Genomic DNA, 11,604 nt, shown 5'->3' on the forward strand with positions numbered 1-11,604 from the left:
TTTAAAAGTAAACAGGAACTAATTTTGGCATTTGGACAATATTGTGTTGATGTGAAGATGGACTATCGAGTCAGACGTTCGTGCACAATTCGATTTGAGGCTGGTTGCAAGGATGTGAACTGCAAATTTATGCTTCGTGCAAGATGTAGACCTGGTTGTTCGTTTTGGCATGTGGTGAAATTTATGCCGAGTCACACGTGTACTCCGGACGTATACGATTCACATTTTCGAAGTATGAAGGCTATTGTCATCGGAAATTTGTTTTCTGAAAGAGTGGCGAGTAGTGAATATACACCTAGAATGCTAATGGGGGAGTTGCTGGAACAACATGGTGTGCAGATTATGTACACTAAAGCTTGGAGGTCTTTACAACATGCAAAGAGACTTACTTATGGTAATCCAGATGAATCATATCAGCAACTACCCTCATATTTTCACATGTTAAAAGAAACAAATCCTGACAGTATCACGGCAATAGAGACAGATGAAAATAATTATTTTTTATATTCATTTTTTGCACTCGGAGCTTGCCTTCATGGTTTTCGGTCTTACATAAGACCTGTTGTTGCCGTTGATGCCACACATTTGAAAGGTGAACACAAAGGGGTGATATTCGTTGCAACTTGCAAAGATGGGGAGGAAATGATTTATCCCATCGCTTTTGGATTTGGAGATGGTGAGTATGACAGATCATGGATATGGTTTTTGACGAAATTGAGAGAGGCTATCGGAGTGCGAGAAGATTTAGTCATTGTTTCTGATCGTCACCAAAGCATTGCGAATGCGATGAGTCATGTCTTCCCTTCTGTCCCACATGTCTTTTGTTTCTTCCACCTTAAGCAAAACTTGAAGAAACGTTGTAGACAGCGAAAAGATGTGATGACTGCATTCTACCTTGCAGCATACAGTTACACCACAATAGAGTGTGATACATACTTGGCAGAAATACAATCGATGCATCCTCAGACTCATTTGACATTGATGGAAGCAAGACCGGAAAAGTGGTCACGTGCATATTGTCCAAGAAGAAGATATTCCATGATGACCACCAACATTGCCGAGTCTCTCAATAAATGCATGATGAAAGCACGTCGGTTGCCTATAACAAGTGAACATGAATTTTTGAGACATATGCTTTAGAAATGGTTTAGTGATAGACGTGCTGCAGCTGCCAGACTCGAAACCATTGTGACCTCCGCTGCAGTGGCACATGTTAACTTGGCGCATGCCAAAACATTAGACCGAGGATGTCGTGTAGTTCCTATAATACAAGGGAACAAATACCTCGTGCAACATGCAAAGGAAGGCGATGGGATAGTTGACATTGTTGCGAGTACATGCAGTTGTCGCAAGTGGGACATTGATCAAATGCCATGTCTTCATGCAATTGCTGCTAGCAGGTATCATGGTTTGACTTTTATTTGCGTATTATGTTCGTAATTTAGTGTGATATGTTAACACTATGTGTTTCTTTGCCTTATGCGACAGTTTCATGAGGGTGCACTACCATATGCTTTGCCATTCATATTACACTGCAGATTGGGTCAGACGCGCATATGCACTTCCCATCAATCCTCTCCCTAACAAGGCCGCTTGGGTTCTTCCAGCGTACGTCAGACAGATAGTTATACTCCCACCTGTGCAAAGACGACAACCGGGTAGACCGAGAAATGGTCGGATTCCTTCCATGGGGGAAGCTCGTCGAAGAAAAAAATGTGGAAAATGCGGTGAACTAGGACACAACAGTCTTGGTTGCCCTAATGAATGGACTTCCTCCATTGGAGAGTCGAGCACAGCCACTACTTCAGAATCCAGGGACGCTGCTAGGGCCTCTGCAAGGGCAAGCCGGAAATGCAGCATTTGCAAAGAGACTGGACACACTCGTCGTCGGTGTCCTATACAGTTGTCAATTCCAGGTGATGATAATATTGTCAATGATGAAAACAATCAATAGACATTAACTCATTCAGGTATGATATAATGTTATCACATATGTTATCAATAGTTGTTAGATCGTTTGTGAAAAAAAAAATGTTTTTTACTCGCAAAGTGTTAATGGAATTTTTACTGACCATATATATCCTTTGTGTTTCAGCAATGCTCAAAAATCACTAGCACGATACAAAAAGGATGACAACATCAATCAAATATCTTTTTGTCGGGGGTTCAGAAATGAATATTATTTTTTACATTAATATTTGAAATTGAGATTTATTTATATTTGTAATCTTTCAATTTCCTTCATCTAAACTCATAATAATTAATTTAATTGACAGCTTGTGTTGTAGTATGTTGTTGAGCAAAGAACTGAGTATATAATGCAGTTTCAATAGCACCAAAATGATGCAATGATAAACTTGCTAAAAAATTAGAGTGTAATTTCTTAACAATCACTGTTATTTGAGACTATACTAGTGGGAAACTTCAAAAAAAATTCAATTGCAAAAAAAAAAAAAAAAATCGGGCTTTGTGGGCCACCAAAACCCGGCCATCGGGTTTTGTGGCCAACGAAACCTGGCCATCGGGTTTTGTGGCCCACGAAACCCGGCCATCGGGCTTTGTGGCCCACGAAGCCCGAAAATGATTTTTTTTTATTTTTCTTAATTTTTCTTCAAATTAATATATTCCATTACCACTAAAATGATGTCTTTTAATGTTATTTGGGTGAACCCAAATGTATATATCACAACAAAGTCATTATTTTTCACTTTGTGTGAGGATGTCCATCCACCATCAACACAACCAACACATGATCAATTGCTTCTAATAATATTGGACAAAGCAAGATAATAACGCTATGATAATAAACTTGCTCAAAACTTAGAGTGTAATTTCTTAACAATCACTGTTATTTGAGACTATACTAGTGGGAAACTTAAAAAAAATTCAATTGCAAAAAAAAAAAAAAAAACAAAATTGGGCTTTGTGGGCCACCAAAACCCGGCCATCGGGTTTTGTGGCCAACGAAACCCGGCCATCGGGTTTTGTGGCCCACGAAACCCGGCCATCGGGCTTTGTGGCCCACGAAGCCCGAAAATGATTTTTTTTTATTTTTCTTGATTTTTCTTCAAATTAATATATTCCATTACCACTAAAATGATGTCTTTTAATGTTATTTGGGTGAACCCAAATGTATATATCACAACAAAGTCATTATTTTTCACTTTGTGTGAGGATGTCCATCCACCATCAACACAACCAACACATGATCAATTGCTTCTAATAATATTGGACAAAACAAGATAATAACGCTATGATAATAAACTTGCTAAAAAATTAGAGTGTAATTTCTTAACAATCACTGTTATTTGAGACTATACTAGTGGGAAACTTCAAAAAAAATTCAATTGCAAAAAAAAAAAAAAAAAAAAATCGGGCTTTGTGGGCCACCAAAACCCGGCCATCGGGTTTTGTGGCCAACGAAACCCGGCCATCGGGTTTTGTGGCCCACGAAACCCGGCCATCGGGCTTTGTGGCCCACGAAGCCCGAAAATGATTTTCTTTATTTTTCTTGATTTTTCTTCAAATTAATATATTCCATTACCACTAAAATGATGTCTTTTAATGTTATTTGGGTGAACCCAAATGTATATATCACAACAAAGTCATTATTTTTCACTTTGTGTGAGGATGTCCATCCACCATCAACACAACCAACACATGATCAATTGCTTCTAATAATATTGGACAAAGCAAGATAATAACGCTATGATAATAAACTTGCTAAAAAATTAGAGTGTAATTTCTTAACAATCACTGTTATTTGAGACTATACTAGTGGGAAACTTCAAAAAAAATTCAATTGCAAAAAAAAAAAAAAAAAAATCGAGCTTTGTGGGCCACCAAAACCCGGCCATCGGGTTTTGTGGCCAACGAAACCCGGCCATCGGGTTTTGTGGCCCACGAAACCCGGCCATCGGGCTTTGTGGCCCACGAAGCCCGAAAATGATTTTTTTTTTAATTTTCTTGATTTTTCTTCAAATTAATATATTCCATTACCATTAAAATGATGTCTTTTAATGTTATTTGGGTGAACCCAAATGTATATATCACAACAAAGTCATTATTTTTCACTTTGTGTGAGGATGTCCATCCACCATCAACACAACCAACACATGATCAATTGCTTCTAATAATATTGGACAAAGCAAGATAATAACGCTATGATAATAAACTTGCTAAAAAATTAGAGTGTAATTTCTTAACAATCACTGTTATTTGAGACTATACTAGTGGGAAACTTCAAAAAAAATTCAATTGCAAGAAAAAAAAAAAAAAAAAAATCGGGCTTTGTGGGCCACCAAAACCCGGCCATCGGGTTTTGTGGCCCACGAAACTCGGCCATCGGGCTTTGTGGCCCACGAAGCCCGAAAATGATTTTTTTTTATTTTTCTTGATTTTTCTTCAAATTAATATATTCCATTACCACTAAAATGATGTCTTTTAATGTTATTTGGGTAAACCCAAATGTATATATCACAACAAAGTCATTATTTTTCACTTTTTGTGAGGAACAACTACAAAAAATTCATTAGTCATTTCCAAGTTTTTCATTTTTCCTCTCAATATATGGGTTCCACTAACACTAAAATGATCTCTTGTTACGTTGTTCAAGTTAGTTAAAGGTAGAATGCACAACAAATACATGATGAATTGTTCTAACTACTAACATTGGATCAACATGATGTAATGATCTTCAAATTACCCCATAAGTGTAATTTAAAAATTTCGGCAGAGTCTCCCTTGTTTCTTGGACATTGAACCTGCATTAGAGACTCAGTCTCTATGTTCAACAACATAATAACATGACAATATTTACCATCACAACATTAGAGACTCAGTCTCTCTTCCCAACAACATACTGCCACCACAACCACTTATCCCTTACCATCAACAACACCGCAAACCACATTTCATCAAGTGAGCAATATACAATTTGCTATTTGCTATACTTATACAAAAATATACAACATTTGAACTAGATGAAAATAAAAACACAAAACAAAGAATCTTCTAATCTATTGATCTACAAGTATACTATCGTGCTATGTCTATACAAAAATATTCCAATCTGTCTTCGGAGGGTACGGACATCCACAGTTGGGTGCATCTGCCAGTGATCCTCATTATGCCTCAGTATGTCCTCGACATATTTGATAACGTAGCACCCGCAGCTAGCCCTGTATTAGACATAACACACATTGGTAGCATAACCATATTTTCATGAAAATTGACACTGTAATATAATTTAAATTAATTTACCCATCCGGTTGTTGAGGCAACTTCTGAGGATCAGTATTCTCCACTTCCCAATCTCTGTCTAGCGTCGCAGTTGCAGTTACATGTTCATAATATGCAGCTTTCTTTAGTAGAATGGGTAACAAACTCACAAGTGGTTGTATAGCTTCGACCCTGTTCCTACGACTATCTTCATTTATGGAATTGGAGTCATATATGATAATTCTCCTATCTTTCAAGCAAATCTTTAAGAGAAACCAATGAGAATTTGCTACATTACAAGGGAGCAACACCTGTATTTTATTTTAATATGTCAATCGTACGGAAATAAATAAATAAATAAATAAATAGAATGAATTAAGACTTACATAATCGACTGTCCACCAAGGGAGACTTCCGTCAGTGCGCCCGTCAACGAAACCGATCCACTCTTCTGGAACAGATGCGATAGAAGGCACAAAAACCCTCCTATTGCCCCCGTACTCCTGTTCCCAAAATCTTACCATGGATGCCTGAAAAATAAAATAAAATAAAATAAAATAAAAATATTGGTCATAGATTAAATTAATATGCAAAAAAAAAAAAAAAAGTAGTGCAAACTCACAAAAAACGAAGTTGACATGATAGCGTAGTTTGTGTCATATTGACGCCAAGACTGTATACGTCTCAGGCAACACATGTAACTATCGATATGGTAACCCTCCAACCAGTTGGCCTCATTCTCTATGTTTCGGAGGTCATCCGGTGTTAGGTTAAGAATGAAACCGGTGTGAAGACTACAACAACCAAGAAAAATAAGAGTAAGAATATATTGTTTATGCAAATAGAAAAAATGTAAATATTGTTACTTACCTAATATTTTCATTAGAACCTATGAACTCAATATAACCCTCAGGGGGCTCTGTCTCTATGTCCGGCGGCATTGGGTCTAGTACCGGCGGCATCGGGTCCACGTCCGACCCCTCCAAAGTAGCATCCTTCTTTCTCCTTTTATATTTTGTTGGATCGGTGAAGGGTGGACGACGAAACTGCGATGGCAATCTATCTCGCATAGGTCGCCTGTCGACCCTAACCACTTCCTCCTCCTGTAACTGAACAAAACCTAACCGTTACAAAATAGTATTTTAGAATGAAGTAAAATGTATAAAAGTAAATTTGGAATTTACTCTAGATGTAGATGCCTGCTCCTCATCGTGATGATCAAGATCTACCTGATCACCACTCTGGGACTGCTCATGAACATTATCGCTGTGATCTGGGGAAATATGTGGGATGCGTAGATGAGCACATAGTGCTGCCTGCCCCCTCTCTAGTGCTGCTTGCCCCCTCTCTAGTGATTCCTGTGCCCTCTCTAGTCTCAACAATTGTGTCCTCACCTGACTCATTTCCCCATCTATTCTCCGCAACATATCTAGAGTTTGTTTCAGCATCTCAGTGATCTACAAAAGGCAAACAAAAAAAATATAAATAATTAAAAAAAATATAAAACCATTATGATAATAAAAATCATACCCCTACCTCGTATTGTCCGTGGTGCGAACTATCAACGAATCTTACCTCCTCCTTATCCTTCTCCCCCTTTCCCTCCTATAAAAAATATATAAATAATTACAAAAAATATAAATTAAAACCATTATTAAATAAAAATCATACCCCTACCTTGTATTGTCCGTGGTGCGAACTATCAGAGAATCTTGCCTTCTCCTTATCCTTCTCCTCCTTTCCCTCCTATAAAAAATATATATAAACAATTACAAAAAATATAAATTAAAACCATTATTAAATAAAAATCATACCCCTACCTCGTATTGTCTGTGGTGCGAACTATCAGGGAATCTTGCCTTCTCCTTATCATTCTCCTCCCCATTCTCTTCCTTTCCCTTCTCATCTAAATGTATCCTACTCGCCTTATCCTCATCCCCGTCCTCGTCCTCATCCCCGCCATTCTCTTCCTCCTCTTCACCCCCTCCGCCCCCAAATTTATAGACATCGACCCCAACCGAGTGTTGAGGGTTAAAAGATCTCCGAAAATTCGTTTCCCGCTCATCATCAGTGGGCTCAAGAGTCTGACTCGATCCTCGTGCCTGCAAAATTGTATTATTTAGATAGATATGATTTAAAAATAAACAAAATTTAGAGGTAAGTTGCACACTTACTTCCTTCCTAAGACAATCGTCGTAATTTTTTATCTGCGGCCTTTTTTTTGATAGCCATTTTCTGCATCTTGGAATGTCTGCATCAGACAGTCTAACGGCCCATTTATTCTGAATCCATGGGAACGTTTCGATCAACCACCACTGTAGAGAGCAAAATAAAAATAAAAATAAAAATTAAAAAACAAAACAAACATTTAGTTATTATAGACAAATCATATACAATAAGGAAAGAGTACCTGAAACGCCCATACAAAACCATAAAGGTTGATTTTCTTCCCACCTTCACCAGTCAATTTTCTTTCTTTCGTGGCCAATCGGATGTAATGTTGACTCTTACTGTAGACATACGTACCCCAAGGGAACATCTCAAATGCTTGTAAATCCTCAGCCATAGTCCACAAGAAATCATCCACATGCCCGCGCTCATCCTGGCCCAACAAAAACATATCGACCACAGCAATGTAAATCAGTTTCAGGGCATCCTCTGAAACCATGTCCTCTCTGGTACTAATAAGTAATTCAAGGTCGTCTCCAGTCACCCCCTTCTTATGTTGTGGAAATAGTCGAGCACGTAAACTCTCCGGCTCAATAGGTTTCGGTTCAAGGCTTTCCCTATCAATAGCCCCAAATCGGAGTCCACTAATAAGTATGAACTCCTGCCTCCCGTACCTATATGGTGTGCCACCAATCTCGAACCACATCTCATCGTGGTGGGCACCTGGAAATGTCACCTCCCTAAGTAGAACATGATATATCAATTGTGGTGCAGTCAAATGGAGAGACAAAGGCATCTTTAAGAAATGTCCTAATGGGCCCTGTAGGAATCTATCTAATAACTTGTATTGGTCTAGAGCACGACGCATCGCCTCAAGGTGTTTGATCCCACAATGAGTAGTAACTCGCATTCCGGGCGGTAATATTCGATGAGTATGAACATAAGTAAATTTTATAGTTTGTTGTTCAGCCATCTGTAAGGAAAAAAAAACAACAATTGTCTTAGACAGTGACCATGTAAAAACACAAGTAAAAGAAGAAGAAGCCCAATTGTCGCAGCCAGATCATCGCAACCCAAACCTAATCGAGCTTCGTTGGGCAGAGATAATCGAGCTGGGGCCCAAGAGAGCCTGATTGGGCTGTGGGCTTGGTCGCGGCCCATCGGGCTTCGTTGCAGTGAGACGAAGCCCGATCGGGCTTCGTTTGCAAACGAAGCCCGATCGGGCTTGGCCTGCAAACGAAGCCCGATCAGGCTTCTTGCAACGAAGCCCGATCGGGCTTCGTTGCAGGAAGCCCGATCGGGCTTCGTCTGCAGACGAAGCTCGATCGAGCTTTGTCGAGATGCAGGGGGCTCGTTGCAGACGAAGCCCGATCGGGCTTCGTCTGCAACGAAGCCCCAAAGACGAAGCCCGTGGGGCACAGCGGGCTTCGTCGCGAACGAAGACCCACGGTTGATCTCCATGGTCGCCGATGAAGCTTTGTCGTCGGCGACCCTTTCTAGCATCTTCTTCATTAAAATCAACAAAGAAACTCTAACCTTGTTTAGCCAAGATGAGATTGATGTCGGCGGTCAAGTGGCTGTCACGGCGGCGGCGGCGAGTGGCTGTCACGACGGCGGCGGGCAGTTGCTTAGTGAGAGAGATGAAGTGGGTGGGTGAAATGGGTAATGAGGGGATGAGGGGTATTTTAGTATTTGACTATTATTGTGTTTAATTTTTATTTCTTTCTAACTTTTTAAATAAACTAATGGTTGAATCTGACAAAGTGGCTATATTATGTAATTAGTTTGTTTGAAAGTACAAAAACGTTTTTTTTTTAAAAAAGAGATAAAAAGGAATTTTATATTTGAATAGTGGTTACTTTTTGCCATTTCCACTTTTAATTATTACATATGTTTTACTTATTTGTCTTCATTGAAAACTTGTAAAGAATAAAAACAACTCTCAACTCTTAATCCATATCTATATACACATAATAAAGTATAATAAAGTAGGATAGTCTGAAAAAAAAAAAATCTCTCAAAACTTGCATTAATAATAATTAAATTATCTTTATATTATTTTTATCTTTATATTATTATTATTATTATTATTATTATTATTATTATTATATAAAAGTACAATAGTTTGCAAAAAAAAAAATTCCCCAATATAACATTCCGCATCGAGTGATAAGAAAGACTGAAACAACTTATCCTAATGGGTCTATGCGAACTTTCCAATGGGTCACCAATTCTTGAGTTTTTCCATCTCAAGTACGCTTAATCTGGGTGTTCTTTGCCTATATTCAGTCAAAAAGATATCTAGTTAATGTTGTTTTCTTTCTTACTCATTCTCGATATATACTATACCATTCTCTAGACTCTTAGTATATTATATTTTTCCCCCTTGAGCACATGACTTCTTCGTCATGCGACCTTACAACTGATTCTAGTGAAGAAAAAAAAAAGAAAAAGTCAAAAAAAAAAAAGAGAAAGAAGATGCATTTATTTTTATTGTCGCTACTATTTTTATGAACAAACTTCATCGCCATTACTGTTTACGGTTGTTATCGTTTTTCTCTTGATTCTAGTCGTTATCATCATTTATTCACTTTAGATAGATGGAGAAAACAATAGAGAAGATATAAAAGAGAGAGAAATGATGAAAAAAGAGAAGAATAAATATAAATATAAAGATGTTTTAGTTTTTTATAAAATTTAACGATAGTTAATTAATAACATGGAAGAAATTGTAACATAACATTAAACTTTAGGTATTCTTTTGTAGTTTTTTAAGTGTCAAAAATATTCTTTACATTTACTTTAAACTTTAAAACAGATCACATGTAATTCTCGCTTCATGTTTCGATGGAGTAATTATATATATTTTTAAAATGTTTGTTGAATTAAAAATATATATCTATTTTATATTTTAAGTTCACTACGTGCTTAATAAAAAAGCAAATTTTTGATGAATTGAGTTTTTAAGATTTAAAAATTCAACGATAGCAGTTAAATAAAAATTTAATCTATTTACATTGATATATTTAATTTATATATTTTTAAAATTGTGTAAAAATTAATATAATAAATATATATTTAATCTATTGACAGTAAGTTTTTGTTTGGTAAAAAGAATATATGATTTGTAATTTATAAGTTTGTCTATTTACATGTTTTAATATCTATAAACATATTGTAATTAATTCAAATATTTTGAATAAAATTTTGAGGAGATTTTCATAATGGAAGTCGGTCATGGCTTCTAGTTCATACATACATAAAAAGATGAAATAATTAAAATTGATATAAGACTATGAGACTTTTAAATTAAATTAAGATATGTGATAATGAAGATTATCTTTCTAATTTATAAGAGAAGTTAATCCACCATCTAGCTTCCTTTAATTGTCCCAATCTAAATCAAAGTTAAATTCACTTCAAATTTAATGGAAATTCATTTTGCTGGAGTGGTTGAGACCCTTTCTAGAATCATTTGAAAGATGATGAATCAAATTTGATTTTCTTGCAACTAATCAACAATAAATAAATAAATACAATTAATTAAGAAGGAGGGAATTGACTAAATACAACAATTGCAGTGTGTTTTTTGGGATATATTATTATTTTATTATTATAAATACAACAATTGCAGTGTGCTTTTTGGGATATATTATTATTATTATAAATGTGCATTAACTCATTGACTAGATAAATATCGTCGCGTCAGCAAACAAAGTGGCCCCAGAAAGCTCGACATGTCACCATAAGTGGGTCCCACCTTCTGTCTTTCTCTCCCCCGGCTGCCTAAGAGAAATTCTATTCGTAGCTCGTGAAATTACTGTTCACAGCCCACACTATGCAAAATTCTCCATTAATTCTAAAATTTCAATTTTAACCTCACAGCCCACTAAGTCCTCTAAGCATCTTACCGTCGCCTCTCTCTCTGTACAATGGCCGTGAGCCGTGGCCATTGTACATATATATATATATATATGTAGCAGAGAAAAGAGAGAGAGAGAGTGAGAGAGTGGGTCGACCGCCATAACCGACCCACACACACACATATATATACACACACTCACACACAGATATATATATATATATATCTGTGTGTGTAAGTGTGTATATATATATGTGTGTGTGTGGGGGTCGGCTATGGCAGCCAACCCACTCTCTCTCTCTTTCTCTCTTCTCTGTGGGTCGATCATGGTAGTCGACCCACCCTCTCTTTCT

The 11,604-nt window shown here is 36.9% G+C and overlaps 1 pseudogene; it reads left to right on the plus strand.

Annotated features, from left to right (window-relative positions):
* The first annotated feature begins 1,038 nt into the window (after positions 1-1,038).
* LOC127794823 (uncharacterized) lies at positions 1,039-1,954 on the plus strand (annotated as a pseudogene).
* The last annotated feature ends 9,650 nt before the right edge of the window (positions 1,955-11,604 follow it).

The sequence above is a fragment of the Diospyros lotus genome, chromosome 2 (genome assembly GCF_014633365.1).
Source record: "Diospyros lotus cultivar Yz01 chromosome 2, ASM1463336v1, whole genome shotgun sequence".
NCBI lineage: Eukaryota > Viridiplantae > Streptophyta > Magnoliopsida > Ericales > Ebenaceae > Diospyros > Diospyros lotus.